Source organism: Balaenoptera musculus, chromosome 12 (genome assembly GCF_009873245.2).
Source record: "Balaenoptera musculus isolate JJ_BM4_2016_0621 chromosome 12, mBalMus1.pri.v3, whole genome shotgun sequence".
In the NCBI taxonomy this organism is placed as follows: domain Eukaryota; kingdom Metazoa; phylum Chordata; class Mammalia; order Artiodactyla; family Balaenopteridae; genus Balaenoptera; species Balaenoptera musculus.
The window spans coordinates 2,498,404-2,515,245 of record NC_045796.1 but is presented as its reverse complement, the minus strand read 5'-3'; the positions used below and the strand labels follow the sequence as shown (position 1 = coordinate 2,515,245).

At 47.4% G+C, this 16,842-nt stretch overlaps 1 pseudogene; it reads right to left on the bottom strand.

Moving 5' to 3' along the window:
• LOC118905435 overlaps positions 1–16,104 on the bottom strand; it is a 53,051-nt pseudogene extending 36,947 nt beyond the window's left edge.
• Between the last annotated feature and the right edge of the window lie 738 nt (positions 16,105–16,842).

The window sequence follows — 16,842 nt, the reverse complement described above, 5'->3', positions numbered from 1 at the left end:
TCCTTTCCAGGACCGGCCAGTCTCTGCACCGTCCCCAAGCCGCCCAGAGGGACCTCCCTCTGTCCCTTGGCTCCCACCATTCATTCTCAGGGACGGCCTGCTCAGGGGTCCGGCTGCTGCCCAGGGATCCCCTTTCCTGCCCAGGCGTCCTGTTGCTGACACCGTCTCCTTGCACACCTGGCTTCAGGACTCCTTCTCCCAACTCTAGCCCAGGTATCTGTACTGTTTCACACCCCCAGGAAACCCGCTGGTGGTTGGTTTATGCTATCTTGTATGTTTTATGTGTCAGGTAACACTGAGTGGTCCTGCACAGAGCAGGAACCTGAAGGCAGTCGAGCCTTCCGCAGGCTGGGATTGGGGTCTTCCGTCGCATGGAGCGATGGGGGCGAGCTGTCCAGGACGGCGGGGTCAGCTCTGCTCCACCAGCCCTCAGGCGACCCAACTCCTCCTGCTCAGCCATCCCCTGTCGCTAGGGTGTGGCCCCAAACTCTCAAAGAAGGTGGCATCCTTGTTCCAGCCAGGAGGATGGACGGACAGACAAAGACGAGGGGCAAAGGGCACCCACATCTCACAGCCAGCACTTCACCACATGGCCGCTCCAAGATACCAGGGAGGCTCGTGTGTAGACGTGGGGCCGTTTTTCAAGGTGCCTTTGTGTCCAGGCAAAAATTCTATTACTGTGCAAGAAGGAGAGAACCGAAATTGGGGGAGATTAGTCTCTACTACAGCACCCACCTTTACAATCTTCACACATTCATGTCTTAAAGGAGCAAAGATGTCCTTTATACTTTACACAGGATCCTTTATACAGGATCACCCATGGGCCTGAAGACAAAACAATCAGGAAGTTTCGGGTGCTTGTTCCATGGGCTTTTGCTGGTTCAGATGCGATGCTGTGACTGCACCATCTTCCCTGAGCCCAGTGTAAGCATGTTGTTTCCATTCTTCCTACAAAAGATGCAGGTTCAGCCAGTTCAAAATCGGAAAATGAACATGTGAATGGCTGGAATCTCATGACACAGGGAGGAAAAGCTGTTATCATCCTAGATTTGTCCTACAAATGGGGCAGCCACAACTGAGACCCAAGGAGCTGGGGCAGGGCTCAGTGCCTGCCACCAAGAGCAGTGGGGGAAGAGGAAGCCGGCCCCAGAGGAGGGTGACACAGAAAATGCATGTGGTGCAGGGCCCTCCTGTCAATGATGGTAACTAGCACACCCAGGGTTTGCTTGGTTAAAACCACGACCCCCCAGGAAGTGAATGGGGTGACATGGGGAGCAAAATAAGCGACAAAAACTTTTGGGAACAAGAGAAACAGGCTTTGTTTACAGGCTGCTTAGAGAAAGTATGTAACTAATGACTTTTACTGGTAACAACTAGAACGATTAGTCACGGATATGTCATTTCTCTCACTTTTGTTCGTCCCAGGAAATGTCCCAGAAACCGAAGGTCATGGCCTGGAAGACATCCTGATTCCAGGGAATGAATGAAGAATGGAAGTCTGGACCTGGAAAAATCCTAATAAATCTTAATAAAAAGTTTCGGATTTTAGCACAAAGCAGACACTTGGTAAGTATTGGCCAAGTAAGTGAAAGAAAAATATTTGAGGACAATTTTATTATTTACAAGTTGTATCAGATGGTTGGAAAGAAACACAGCTCATGAATTCACTATTTTAGATATCTTTTCATAAGTGCTGTTATGTTAGTAAATATCTGAAGAATGTCAAGGAGGCTGGAAAGGAAACTATGGTCCAAGGTGGCAGGTTGAAAAACACAGACTGTGCCCCCTGGAGTTGTGCGGTGCACATCCCGTGTAACGGTGAACAGCAGTCCTTATGTTTACATTAACATTCAAGAGCCCTGGCGAGCTGTGATGTGGACACGGAACCCAAGTGGGTTAAGGAAGGTGTCTATGTGGGGTGTGGATGGCAACCCAGACTGGAGATCAGAACCAAAGCAAAGTGAGAGGGTAGCTGTGATGTGGACACGGAACCCAAGTGGGTTAAGGAAGGTGTCTGTGTGGGGTGTGGATGGCAACCCAGACTGGAGATCAGAACCAAAGCAAAGTGAGAGGGTAGCTGCTCAGGAGGGCAGCGGTGGTGATGGGAGAGTCGTTACATAGAGGGAGGATTGATCAAATTGGTAAATGTCCTGAGGATTAGTGGAAGCCATGTTTCTCATGGTCAAAGAAGGAAATTATAAATGTGGAAAGACTAGAATGAATCCTATAGTGCTGATTTCAAATTGGAGATATTGGTGAGAGTCGGGGTTTCAATATATGTACATAGATGTAGATGTAAATATAGATGTATCATACATGTGTTATGTATGTGTTTGCACTACTGTATGTATGTGTGCATGTGTGTATATGTAAACATAAATACACTCTTTAGATTTTTCCACCAAAATCGGCTGGGAGCAGACACCCCTGTAGCAATGAACACGCTAGAGCCCAGCTATTAGATTCTATGTACCATTCTCCACAGGAAAAAAAACCAGACTTGGAGAAATGGCAGATCCCAGGGCTGGGTGGGACTGGGAAATTGCAAGATGGGCTGAAAACAGGAAGTAAGGAAATGCTCAAACAGTGATAGGATGTCAAAAGGATATTTTGGTCAAATCTGGAGAGACTTTTACATCAAAATAAATAATGATGTTATTATGAATGAAAGTAATAATGGGTTATTCAGTAACCTACTGAACAAAATAGGAATCCGTGATCCTGTTCTGACATAAATAAATCGGGAACGGAGAAAGCTTTTGGTAGCAGAACGCCCGCCTTTCAGTGTGGAAGGACAGGTGGATGGCAGCATCGCCACTGGGTACCCTCGTAACAATAAGCAATCCAAGAAATATCCAGGTGTGCTAGAACCGGCAGTGAAGGTCTGATGAGGGCAGGGCTTATTTACAGTCTCAAAGCTTCCCCTCATAAAATACGTACTCATGACAAAGGGAAAAGAATGACTTCACAGTGGGGAAGTCTGGCAGATACCACGTTCATCACGTGATCACAGTTAGTACAAGCCGAGGGACGAGGCACCTGTCAGGGCCCGCTGGGAAGAGCACAGCATCAACTCTGTGACATTTCTGCCAGAAATGTGTATCCTGTATCTAGACGTAAGGATACGTGAGACAAAGCCAAACCGAGGACTATTCTACAGTTGTCTGAGGTGTCAAGGTTGTGAGGCCAGGGGAAGACTAAGAAACCGATTGTGAAGGAGACTTTGAGAACTAAGCACAATGTGTGATTCTAGGTCGGATCCTTTTGCTCTGAGTGACTTTAATGGGACAAGTGGTGAAACTTGAAGGGTCTCCAAGGACTAGATGGGGGGTGTGGATCTGTGCGAAGTGCACAGGAGCTAATTCTTCCTGCCCCGGCATCTCAACAAATCCTCAGCTCTACTTCCTAAGAGTGCAAAATACAAATTGGCCACAAAAAGTTTCTTTTACATTGTCTGCCCACTTAGAGATATAAGGCATGTTGATGGTAAGGAAAATAGAAAAATACGATGTCAGTAAAGGAGAGAAACACAGAAGAGGATTTGGAAGAAATTATTTAGTGGAGAGTAAGAAATGAGAGAAATATGTTCATTGGTTGAATGGTTCAGGCAGTGGAATCAATATTTTATTTGTATCATCACTGTCCTTTTAGCATCAGACATTTGGTGCTTTGATTAACTTTTTATTTTTATTTACTAAAAATTTTAAAATTTGACCATATGTTGGTTCTGAAGCACCAACCTATGGAAACAGGCAAAACCAATGAAAACCTTGCCCTTGGCAGCTCCTACCTGAATGCCCTAATGTGACAGCTGCTTAGAAATTTAATTCTAAGAAATAATAAGGTTACGCTTGGGAATGGTAATGGCTATGTTCAGCTTATTCAGAGTTGAAGACTTCACACTGGCGCCTTTTCTTAGGAGAGGTGGGAGGGGAAGCAAGCAGATGAAAGATTGAGCCTTTTTGCTCTAATCATTGAAACTTGGCTTTTCATTAATAATTATGGCAATCCAATACACACGATTAGATGCCAGCAGGCAATATTTCTAAATAATTACATCTTAATATGTATATTAAAAGAATTTCATTGAGGATTAGAATGAATAAATCTTCATTAATTATATTCACACAGAATCTCCAAATTCCTTGCATGTGGTAGCGCATTCTCAGATCTTCACAATTCAGGTTTTTTTTTTTAGTAGTTGATGGTTCTTATTTAAAAATCATCCACAACATTGTTCTTTTTGCTCTATAGGAGGCAGAATGTGGACCTATTTTATTCTTTCAGAATTAATGAATTTTGTGATTAGCACTGGTTTCTTCAGCAAACATGAAAAACTTTACTTCCAAATGGCTATTTTGTTTACTCTGCTAGGGTCCCATTGGCATCCTTGTAATTGGGTATTTCAACAAGCAAAGCCAAAACATTCAATTGTAAAATATGTTTTGTACGTATTGAAAAAACGTATGTATTAAAACGGAAGGACACATTTATCCCAGGATGAAACTCCGACGATGTTTACATGTTTCATAAGTTCTGCATAGTTTGGGGTTTGCTAGAAGCAGAACCTGGATTCTAATGGAAGTATTTTACAACCTGGTGGGTAGTCCAGGACCCTGGAGAGCGACTGAGGGCAGGGGGAGAGGGGCAGCCAATGAGAGCGGTGCCGTCCTGCGAGGCCCCGTGCAGCAAGGACCCGTTGTGAGTAACTGGCTTGATTCCCCTGGGAAACTCTGGCCCACCAGACACGGAGCGGGGCCGCTCCTGTGGGTGCTGGTTCTCCAGCGCTTCCTGCCTGCCATGCTTGGGTCAGTAGGCTCTCGTTTCACAGGGAGTGCGGGCACAGAGGGAGGAAGGCTGGCCGCTGGACCAGAAGGTCGAGGCCTGAGGGCACATGAAGGGCACCCACGATATCTGCTTGAAAATCACTTTCAATTATGTAGAAACAGTAAGTGTTAACTAAGACGTCTGGATAAATGAATGTGGAAGAAATCGTGTCGCTACAGCATCTCTCCATACTCTGGTCGAATGAATGTCTTATTGGTGATGAAAATGTAATGCTTAAACTTACCAATTTTTGCTGCTTTCTTTCAAGCTGAATGTCTTCTTTGGCTCTTACTAATTTTTTTTCAGCAATGGCAAATATTGTCAAAAGCTAACTTCCATGTTTATGATAATGAAAGATGACTTTAAACCTTCTTGGAAGGAATATTCATACTCTGCACAATTCTCAACCCTCTTGGGAGGGAGTGGGAATCAGAACAAAGTGTCTATTTTTTTCTGAGCTATTGTGTCCTCACCATTAAGTGAGCCCAATACTGAGGACCTCACAGGCTATTGTGAGCATTAGAGACAAAGTATAACATGTGTGCACACAGCACGTGCTCCATTGATGACCAGGTTACCCAATTAGCAGGCTGTCCCAATTTTAACGTGCATTATTTACCCTGATGACAAATTTCAAAGTTTGAGTGGATTTTGGTTTCAAAGGGATGAAGGCTTGAACAGCCATTGAAACAGACAGTCTCCCCGTCAGCGGGCTTATCAGTGAACCAAGGTCGTTACTTTTGGAAGGAAATGAGGCCGTGTGAACGCAGGAACTTCTGAACGCCATGAGCCTCCGGAGTTATGTAGATGAGATGTGTGTCACAGCACTGCCTCTGCAGAGCTGGTTGCTTCCTTGGAGGAACACGTGAGCTTGCAGGCGATCCCGGTAGGACACCTGGCTTGCTTTCTTGGGGGTGGTTTATCGATTCTTTGAGGAGAGTTTTCAGGAGAGCAGGTGTGACCTCCATCTGGAGCTGGAGGAGTTTGTGCCAGATGCTGTGTGGGGCCTGGGGCAGCCGCCTGGGCTGGATGGGCGAGGTCTTCCAGGGGGTGTAATGTTTGAGAGCGATGTGTGACTCCGGTGAGCTGGACCTAATGCTGTGAGGCGGCTGCTCTGCTGGGAAGGGGTGGGGCAGGTTCCCGGGGGCGGCCGGATGGGGCAGTGATGGCCATGGCTCCTGAAGGCGATAGAAATTCCCACCCTTAATCATCCTGAGAAAGAGATCTTGGAATGAGGGACCAGGGCCATGGGAGCACAGGGGGACGTCTCCCTGCCCAGCGCCTCTGCTGCTGGGGCTTGGGCTCTGAGGCTGACTGACTGCCTTTCCAGTGGGAGTGGCTAGTGCCTTGCCCAGTGCGATGGCAGTGAGGTGACCACCCAGGAGCCAAGCAAAGAGGGCGTCGGAGGGTCCCCTGAGGACGGCTCTGGAAATATGAAGTCACTTCTAACAGCAAAACCTAAGTTCCCACGTGGATCGGGGCTTCCTTTTATTAATCCTCAACCTTCAGTGAGATCTTGTTTAAGAACTAGTCTTTAGCATGCTGTGGGAATAAAGATCAGGGCTCAGCGCATGCCTGAGGGTAATAAAGAAGGGGGAGCAAAAGCCCTCTCTCGAGGCCAGCATGGGAGTGGCAGCAAACACTCCAGCCTGGACCACCCTGGGAAGTCCTATCTTGTTCTTGGACCCACGGAGAGCTGGCATCTTTTCAGGTCATCCAGTAAATGGTTTAGGATAAGATAGTCTCATATGTCACGTCAAGCCCCAAAGAGGGCAGATAGATTGGGGCCTTCCTTGTGGTAATGAATTTCAACCCAGATGCCTGGGTCCCCAGGAGTATCCTCGAGAACACAGGCTCTTTTGATGTCAGAAGACTTATCTCCTACCCTATGACCTATGCGTGTCTTTTCCAAGCAATACGACTTTCTGCTTCTGGGTCTTCTCGGCCATGAAGGCACCAATGTAGTGAACCAGTGTGCTGTCTGAGGTGCTATGCCTTGACCAGTTCTATTCACTTCCATGTGCTCAGATGACTAAATTAGTCCAGAAGGTAAAGAGTCAAGTAAGCAACCTGATGGAGAGGAACTCAGGATCACCTTCCAATTTCATGCTTATTTGTAGTGTGTTGAAAGCTTGCAGGGTCACGTGGACCGCTGCAAGGCCTCTCTCGGGGATGCTTGGGGATTTCCGACGACCTGGGCAGCCACTTTCTCTGCTAACACCCCCTCTCAACCCCTAGGCACGCTTCTCTTTCCAATGTGGGTGCCTGATTCTGAAGACCATCTCTTTTCTTCATTCTTGGAAAGCACCTCTAGCATATGTCTAGTGTATGCAACAGAATTTTACTTAACATTTGGGGATATTGGAGTGCTGGTTACATCATGGAAAAGGCCAGGAAAACCTAAAATCAAATATTAGAAATTTCTGCTCATGTTATTTTATTATGCATAAGTGATGTCTCCCAAACCCTAGCCCAGATTGGTGTCTGGACCTACATTTGTTTGTCCAAAGCACCATTAGCAAATATTCCTAATCAATAAGGACAGATAACACCAAGATTACTAACATTACTAGCAATATTGTTACATTTGTACTTGACATCAAAGAGGACAACTATATCCCATCAGAATGTATTCCTTGGTACCAATGTCAGAGACATTGTCAATGCAGAGACCAGTGTCAACCGTGAGCTGGACAGACCCCGTTTCTGAATCTAGACGGTGATCATTATGCTTCTTTTCGAAGAATCTATCTGTGGGCCATCACTAGACTATCGTGGGGTGGAGTGATCCTTGGATGGTTAGAAGGCCATGTTATACTTTTATTGCACAACCCACTGGCCCTCTGTCTGTCTTACTCAGCTGGCTAAACCACAGCTCTTGTTGGGTTCAACTCTCCTACTCCCTGACTCTTGTGTCTACATAATGAATGTGTCTAGAAAAAGATAACAAACAATCGTCGTGACTGGCCTTGCTTTAAATTCATGGTTGCTTACCGATGTTGCCTGGCAGCTATGTAATTCTGTACCCCTTTCATTCTCCCTCTCCCCTAGATGGCTGTTGCATTCCTTTTCCTCTCTTGTCAAAGCTCTGATGCCTCTTTTTCCATCTTCACTCTCAGCCGATGACCTGGTTTCCTTTTTCACTGTGAACAAAGGAACAATCAGAAAAGAACCTGCATAAACACTCACCACCACATCCACCTGTGTACTGTGCCCGTGGACGCTGCCGCCTTGCCTACAACTGAGGAAGTCTCTTGCTGGTGCACAGTCTCCCAGCCTCCTCGGTCCACTTGGGGATGGGACCGAGTGCTTCTCCCTTCTCTTTCTTGCATAGTCAACATTTTCCTCCTTACTGGGTCATTCCCACCAGTGTGTAAACATCTCTCATTTCTACCATCTTAACGACAGATTTTTGGACTCCAGCATCATCTCTAGTTCCTCACCATTTCTCTCTTTCCTCTCATGTAAACTCTCCGAAATAAGTGTTTGTATCCTCTCCTATTTCCAGCCCCCTTCCAGCTAGGTTTCCCCATGCCACTCAACAAAAACTGTCAGGGTTGCAATGATTGCATGCTGCTAAATCTAATGGTCATTTTTTTTTCAGTTTTGTGTTGCTTGATCTGCTAGCAGCATTGACATAGTTGATTATTCTCCCCTTCTTGAAATACTTCTGTGCTGGCCTCCAGATCTCAGACACTGAACCTCTTCTCTTATCCATCTATGCCCAATCCCTTGGTGATCTCATCCACCCATAAGCTCATGACTCCTAAATTTACATCTCCAGCCCAGCACTGTCCTCTGAGCTTCATATTCAGATAAGCAATTATTTATTGTATTGGTATCTCCACTGGGATATTCTAATAGGTATCTCTAACATCTCAAGTTCCTAGCTAAATTCCTGATATCCTCTTCCACCCTCAACCTACTGCTTCTGCAGTATTCCCATTTTATTTAATCAACTGATCCTGCTACTGTTCAGGTCAAACACCTTAGAGTCATGTTTTGTGCTTCTCTTTCTCTCAAATCCAATATCCAGTCTGTTGGCAAATCTTGTTGACTTTATCTCCAAAACAGACCCATCATATCTTACTGGGATGTTCTTCCTAGTTCCACCTGGGTTCCCTGTAATCTATGTTTCACATTGCCACCAGAGTAATCTTCTTAAAATGTAAGTCAGACCATCCTTAAAATGTAATGTCAGCCAAAACCTTCCAGTAGCTTCCCATCTCACCCTAAGGAGAAGGTAAAGTCATTACAATGGACTGCAAGACCCCCAGCCTGGCCCCTCTCACCTCTTTGACCTCAACTCTCCCCACGCTTCCTGGGCTCACTCTAGTCACACTGCCCTCCTTGGTTTCCCCTGAACCTGTCAGGCAGATGTCTGCATCAGGGACAGTGCCTTGCTGTTCCTTTGTCCTGAAATGCCCCTCCCCCATATAAGCACATGACACACTCCCACACCTGTCTCAGGGCTCCACTTAAGTGTCACCTCTCAGTGACACCTTCCCTGTCCACTCGACTTAAAATTGCCTCGGTAATCCCTATCTGTCCTCCCTGCTTGATTTTTCTCCATGGCACGCATTACTTTCTACCATATTGTAGATCTTTTTCTTTACTTTGTTTATGGCCCAGCTCCCATGACTGGAATGTAAATCCCATGAAGTCAAGGAATTTGTCTGTTTCACTCACTGCTGCAACACTTTGGCCTAGAAAAGTTCCCGGCATGTAGTAGAAGCTCAAAAAGCATTTGCTGAAAGAATAAATGAATTGTGGTTTGGTGTAAAGAGGACTTAGAAGACCCAGGCCTTATTTTTTTGAATCCACTACTCCTGGTTTATAGACTCTTGAGAAAATTACTTAACATCTTTATGTGCTAGTAACTTTCCATCTGTAAAATGTTTTACCAAAATGGTTTGTCAGGATTAAGCGAAATGATAAATATGAAAGTTCTTTCTAATTTTATTAGATGTGTTATCATTAACAATACTATTTATAATCATATAAAAAAGAAAGGAGACAGTTAGAGAAACCAGGGATGAACATTCTCACTTCTTGCCCAGCAGGGTCACTGCTGTTTTCTACCAAGGGCCAATTTAGAACTTTCCATAGGGGGATTTGTGGCTTGACTAATTCTATTTTAGATTTCACAGAACATAACCCAGATTCCCCCTCAAATTACAGGACTATTCCCAAACTGAATAGTTGCTCTGGGGATATAGACAGTCAGGTTTCTGCTGTCCCTGCACAGGTCAAGTTATAACATAATGGCCACACATTGTAGAAAATGGTGGAGAAGGCAACGTGAATCTTTTGAGGGTGATATTTCTCCTTTACAACTGGGTTATGCCTTCTTTTGGAGCTGATCATTGACCTACATTATTTGTGACGTGCAGATTCTCAATTTATCATATCTTTACTTTTAAAGGATAAGTCATGTGGTTTTTTAGGCCTTTTGTTCTTTTAAGCCAGAATGTGGGTAGATGACTATAAAGTTCATTAGGTATTATGTGGAGCTTTTCAGAGAACTTTATAATCATTCTGATTAATTTGTAATTTCCAGGAAGACTAAAAAATATTCCACAGACTAATAATTCTGAAACAAGAAAAAAAATTGTCTCTAAAATTGAAATTATTAAGTGACCTAGTTGCATCAGCTTGCCTTCCTTCCTCCATCTTATTTTTTACCTTTCTACGATCTGAGGTGCGAGCTGGAAGAATGAAGCTTGTGGTGAGATGTTCACCACACCACCCAGTGTGGGCAAAGTCGGAACACGAGCACAGGCACACGCCAGGCGCAGGCGCTGAGCACTCAGCATCCGAACCGCTTTAATCCGTAGGAAGGCCAGTGGCCTTACGCTGGTGAAGAGAAGTCTAAAGGCTAAAGAAACCTGACATTCAAGAAAGAAAACTCCCGTGGCTGTTCATTTGTGGAACAAGAAGCTACTTCTTTATTGGTAAGTTTTTATTTCATCCTGGGACTTAGGAAACATTGTATCCCTGTTGTCTTAACTGTTTAATGCTTTGAAGATAAAAGAATATTGCGAACATTTATGGTATGAAGCCAGACACTGATTGTCACTTAGACCACTTAGCCACGCCACGGGGAGAGAAGGGGAGACACTAACTTTTGCTGAGTCTGTGATGTGCTGTTCACTGTTCTAGAGACATCATCTGTCTAAGTAATGACAGGTGACGTAAGTAATCTTATGCTATTGTAAGTAATTCTAAGTAATCTTATGTTATGTTATGTTATGTAATTCTAAGTAATCTTATGTTATGTTATGTTACGTAATTCCAACCGCAGTCCTGAGAGCAGCTGTGGTTAAAGAGTTAGAGACATGAAGTTACACCATCCGTGGGTAATGTGGAGGGAATCGAGTCCCTTCAAGTCGCCTGTGCCCTGCTGATGGTGACTGGCACTTGTGAAAGGACCGTTGGAACAGTGGCAAAGAACCTGATAAACCACAGCTGCCTTTGAAAGAGCCATCACACACGTGAGCCATGACTGGAAGAAGAAACGCACACTCTACAAACCAAATCCAGGCACAGTCTCCTTAACTTAACCATTTGTGAACATGCTGGGCTGCACCCCTGTGCCCCCGTGTACGGAATGAGAGGTGCTGGTGGATCTAAATGTGGATGAAGCATGGGGGGGGGCAGGTGAGTGGCTGTGTGAAGGGGGATAGGAACTGACCTGGAGAGCCGGGCGGTGCGCTAGGTGAGGAGGACAGGGCAGGAGCGAGTCCCACGTAGACGAAGAGGAGAGCCACAGGGCGCTGACAGACGGGGGCGATGGGCTGGGAGGAAGGGCTGGGGCAGCCTGGGGCCGGCTCAGCAGAAGGTACAGATCTGCGTGTGGACGCACATCCACACGTGGACGTACTCCCGGGTCTGGTTCGGGAGAATGGACGAGGCTGCTTTCACGGGAAGAAGTTCTCATGATAAAATCATCTTTCAAGTGAAAGTGACAAATGGGTGGCAATGAGTTTCACTGTGTTGTGGGTTCATGTATGTATGCCATTTAAAAAATACTGTTATTCCATTAATATGACAATACTGGAGGCATTTGCTTTAATCTTGCCTTATGTCTTCTCTTACTAAACATCCTAAGCCTCCTGAGCCCTCGCTTACCTGGAGGTCAACATCAACCCTCTAAGACAACTTGAGAAAGAGGAAATGAACACAAAAAGAGACTCTTGGCAGCCAAAATAGATACCGCAAAGCCCATCCCCTCTCCCAGGGGAGACCCTCAGGTGCACATTCAGATGTACCGACTCTTATTTTAGGTGAGGTTCTGATAAGTAGGGCTGTTTGGTTTCCCAGCCCAGAGCTTATAGAAGCAAAAAGTTTCAAGTGGGAAGGTCACTCCTGGAATCAGACGCCGGGAGGAACGAGGCAGGAAAGAGGACGGGGTGGGATGGGAACACCCCAAAATACAGAGAGGACAACTCGGTATATCTCAGTCTGGGGTCATGTAACACACAAGCAAATAGCCCTCAGTATTTGAGCGACTTCTGCTTGGAATTTGGTGCTTTCCTGCAGAGGAGAAAAGCTCACGTCCGCGGTGGTGACCACAAAGGCATCAAAGGCAGGGCTGGACAACGGCGATTTCATTAGAAGATGCGTTTGAGCCAGAATTTCATCAACCAGGTCTCAAATTTTAAAATACTTAAAACTGCAGACGATCAACCTCAGTTGAAAGTTAATTCAGAATTACCTTCCCCCAGGACAAGGTGAATTAGACATTGCCAAGTTCCTCTGTCAAGTACACTCAGCATCCAGCGAGCTCTTCATGATGGCCGGGCGAGGTCTTAGCATCTAAAGAGGACTCCATATCAGAGAAGACTGATATCTGTGAAATGCACTCCATTTTACTTTGCACAACTTCTTCTGTTTGGGGCGTAGAGTGAGGAGTTGGATGCATGAAAAAAGAGAAAAGGGAACAAGGAAAGGATGAAGCTGTGAAGGAGGGGGCGGTCTGAGCAGAAGGTAAGGAGTGAAATGAAGGGGAAGTGCTAAGACGGTGCGCAAGGCCGCCGAGGGGGAGGCGCCGCCGCCCAGGAGCAGGGCTCGCCCTCAGCCCTTGGCCGGGGGCCGCTAGGACCGGGGTGCGGCCAGGCCTCTGCACTTCCCTCCTCAGCCTCCTTCCGGATGGAGTTGTAAGGACTTCGTCCTCCCCGTGCTTTGTCTCCCTCCTCATCATACCGGCCACCTGAAATTCTGGGGGTGAAGGGAGGAGAGCCCCAAGTTAGCGCACCCCCCGGTCTTTCCTGCTCACGCGTGGCCTCCTGGGCAGCAGCTGCCCCAGGGGTGTTCAGAACTGCAGACCCGCTCGCTCGGAGTCTGGAGAGGGGCTTCAGACCCTCACTCTATCTGCGCACTCTGAACCCCTCCCCAGCCCCCCACCCCGCCCCGTCTAGGCAGAGGAATCCTCAATCCAAAGGCTGGTTACTGTTTCAGAGGCGGCGGCGGCGGCTCCTGCTGTTGTGTTGTTACGTTTCTCTCCCCAGCCATCTTAGTGGCTGCTGATGTGACGGCCAGGGAAGCAGCGGGGCTGCTGTCACGTTGCCATGACCTCGTCCTTTCTCATTTCTGTAGCACCTTTATAAGTCAGCCTGGCTGTTCCCGTTAGACAGAATGAAAACAGAGGCCCGAATCTGGGTCACTGAGGCATGCAGTGAATCCGTGGAGGCCCCAGGCCCTTTGCTTGGCTGCCCTCCTTCCCATGCACAGAGAGCACCGTTGGGGACTGGGGCAGAGATGTCTTTACGGGTTCAGGGAAGGAGGCTATAGATTTTACTTGTGGGTTTATCTAACATCAAAATTATTTGATTGGAGGTCCCCAACATAAAAGGATGTGTGCCTTTCAGATTTGTTTCTGGCCGATAAACAGAGGTTTTAGCAAACTAAAAGCCACTGTCTTGTATGTAAAATTAAATGAAAATGCAATAAAATAGCTTAGTCTTCTTTGGCTTTTTTGTCACTTTTAGCCTTTTCAGATTCTGTAAAATAGGCTGAAGTGATTTGCATAACTCCTCCCATGTGTTCTGGTTAGGGTGGGCGTCCTCTCTCCAGACCTGAGGTAGAGGGGCTTGCTGGCCTCCTATGGGGTGCCTGCCGGGGACCAGCCCCAGTGCCCTTCCTGTCCTCCTTCTTGATTTGGTAGAACAGGTGGAAAGGGGGCCTTTCTGCTGTCCCCACTCTGTGATCTAATCCTGTCTATTCTGGTAAAATTAGTCATGCCCTCATTGAAGAGTTTTGTGATATTTTTAAAGTAAGTCTGAGAAAAGCCAGTCCCACTGGAAGTTAGTTTTAATGCTAATTAGAGCTCTTGCATTGATTGTAATAATCTCACTCTGGTTTTCCTGTTCTGAGCCGGGAGTCATGTCCAACAATTCCTTTCACCATTTACTGTAAATGATTTGAAGCAAAATAGCATGTTCACTGTTCTGGAAACTGATGGAAAAAGTTGTGAATATGGGAGCAGTGAGACAATGAAGATTATCAGGAAATATCTAGAAGGTGTAATTTTTCCAGAAGTGAACATTAGTGATATCTGCAACAGTTACTACAATTAGTCTTTTTACAGTTCTCAGAGATTGTTTCATTGTACAACCAATGTATCTCATTATCAAACACATGGAGACCACAAAGACTTAGAAACAAAATTATATTTCTTATATTTCTAGCCCCCCCCCAAGCAACCATAGTTATCATTTCAATATATTTCTTCCCACACCCCTCCCCACACCCCTCCCCCATACCCTCCCCACACCCCTCCCCCATACCCTCCCCACACCCCTCCCCCATACCCTCCCCACACCCCTCCCCCATACCCTCCCCCACACCCCTCCCCCACACCCCATCACTCCTTCCTCCCAGCTTTTCCCTCCTTCCACCACCTCCCAGAGCTTCCTTTTTTAGATCGGGTTAATCTTTCTTGTTTAACCCCCTTTCCTCTGGCACACGAGGTAACAGAACCTTTCTCTCCACAGCATGTCTGGGGAAATCAGCGGGAGGAGGGCGCACACTCCATGGCTGGGCAGCCTGGGTATCTCAGAATCCCTCCTTCCTCCCGGCTGAAACCACCTCCTTCCACCCTCATGTCTTTTGGCACACATCCTCCTTTGGCCCACACCCTCCTTTTGGCACACATCCCCCTTTGGCCCACACCCCCCTTTGGCCCACACCCTCCTTTGGCCCACACCCCCCTTTGGCCCACACCCCCCTTTGGCCCACACCCCCCTTTGGCCCACACCCCCTTTGGCCCACACCCTCCTTTGGCCACACCCCCCTTTGGCCCACACCCTCCTTTGGCCACACCCCCTTTGGCCACACCCCCTTTGGCCCACGCCCCCCTTTGGCCACACCCCCTTTGGCCCACACCCTCCTTTGGCCACACCCCCCTTTGGCCCACACCCCCCTTTGGCCCACACCCCCTTTGGCCCACACCCCCTATGGCCCACACCCCCCTTTGGCCCACACCCCCTTTGGCCCACACCCCCCTTTGGCCCACACCCCCCTTTGGCCACACCCCCCTTTGGCCACACCCCCTTTGGCCCACACCCTCATTTGGCCACACCCCCTTTGGCCACACCCCCTTTGGCCACACCCCCTTTGGCCCACACCCCCCTTTGGCCCAGTGGAGAAGAAGGCCGTTCCTTTTCCTTGCTGGCTTTCTTCACACACTGAAGGCGGCATCTTCCCTGAGGTCCCCTCTCGACCCCCTCCTTCCTGGCGTGTGCTGGTTCCAGGCCCCTTCACCTCCCTAATCACGCTCTGCCCTCACCATGGCCGAGTAGAAGGGCTCCTCGCCCCCGGTCCTCAGTGCCGTGACTTCTATTAGATCCTGGTCTGCCGAGGACAGCCGTGGTCTGAGCCCTGAGGTTTCCGCGTTCTGGGAGATCAGGACGGTTGGCCACCCTAATCCTGGCAGCCCACGAGGCGGGGGCGGGGGGGCTGGGCGGTTGATGCTGGCGTGAAGCGTTGGCTCCCGTCTCTGTGGCGTGAGGGCTGACTCCCCTCCCCTTGCTGGTCCGTCAGGGGCCACCAGCGCCTCTGTACTCCTGGGCTGTGCCTGAGGCTGAGCGGCAAAGCCTGGAGTCAGGAGACCGGCGCTTTGGGGGTTGCGATGGGGACTGTGCAGGAGGCAGTCTGTTCCCACATCACAGCTGAAACCGGGTGTGGGCCGGGGGTGTGGAGTGGGGGTCAGCAGTGGTGTCTGCTCGCTCCCAGGGCTCAAAAAATAAAACCTCACTTGTGCCTGCTGCCCTCCATAACGCCATTCTACTTCTTTGAGTCTTACTGCCAGGTTTTGGTTTTTGTTTTAGTTTTCGTTTTTATTTATGCATTTTTAAATTGAAGTCTAGGTGATTTACAATGTTGTGTTAGTTTCTGCTGTACAGCAAAGTGATTCAGTTATACGTATATATTCTTTTTTATATTGTTTTCTATTAGGGTTTATTACAAGATACTGAATATAGATCCCTGTGCTATACAGTAGGAACTTGTTGTTTACCACTGCCAATTAAAAAGTTTTTTTTTCTACATCTGTGGTCTCTATTTCCTGAGACCACACTATCGTCTTAGATCCTTATGGTAAAGCTTTCACTTGAACATTCATACTGAAAGCTTATCTTCCAAGAGCACTGTAAACACTAGCGATTAAATCCAAAGGTCAGTTTCAGCCCTCAGAGTCTCTACTCTGCAGGTTTTTCTTCAAGCACTTTTCTCCCTCGCTCCAATAACACTGTATTAATTTCAAGTGACCTATTCTTCTGGCCACTTCTTTTCTGTCTTTTTTCCTCCCTTAAATCTGTTCTCCTGCTTCCTGTGCTTAAGTGCAAGCTCCCAGAGCTTTCATCTGCATCTCTGAGTTCAGTTACAGCCTCCTGGGCATAACTCTCCCTGCGTCTCATGCTAGAGCTCCTCTTTAGGACAGAAGGAGAAGGAGGAGGGGCGGGGGGGAGGGGTTGGAGGAAGAGAGTGAGGAGGGGGAGGAGAGGGGAAGGAGGG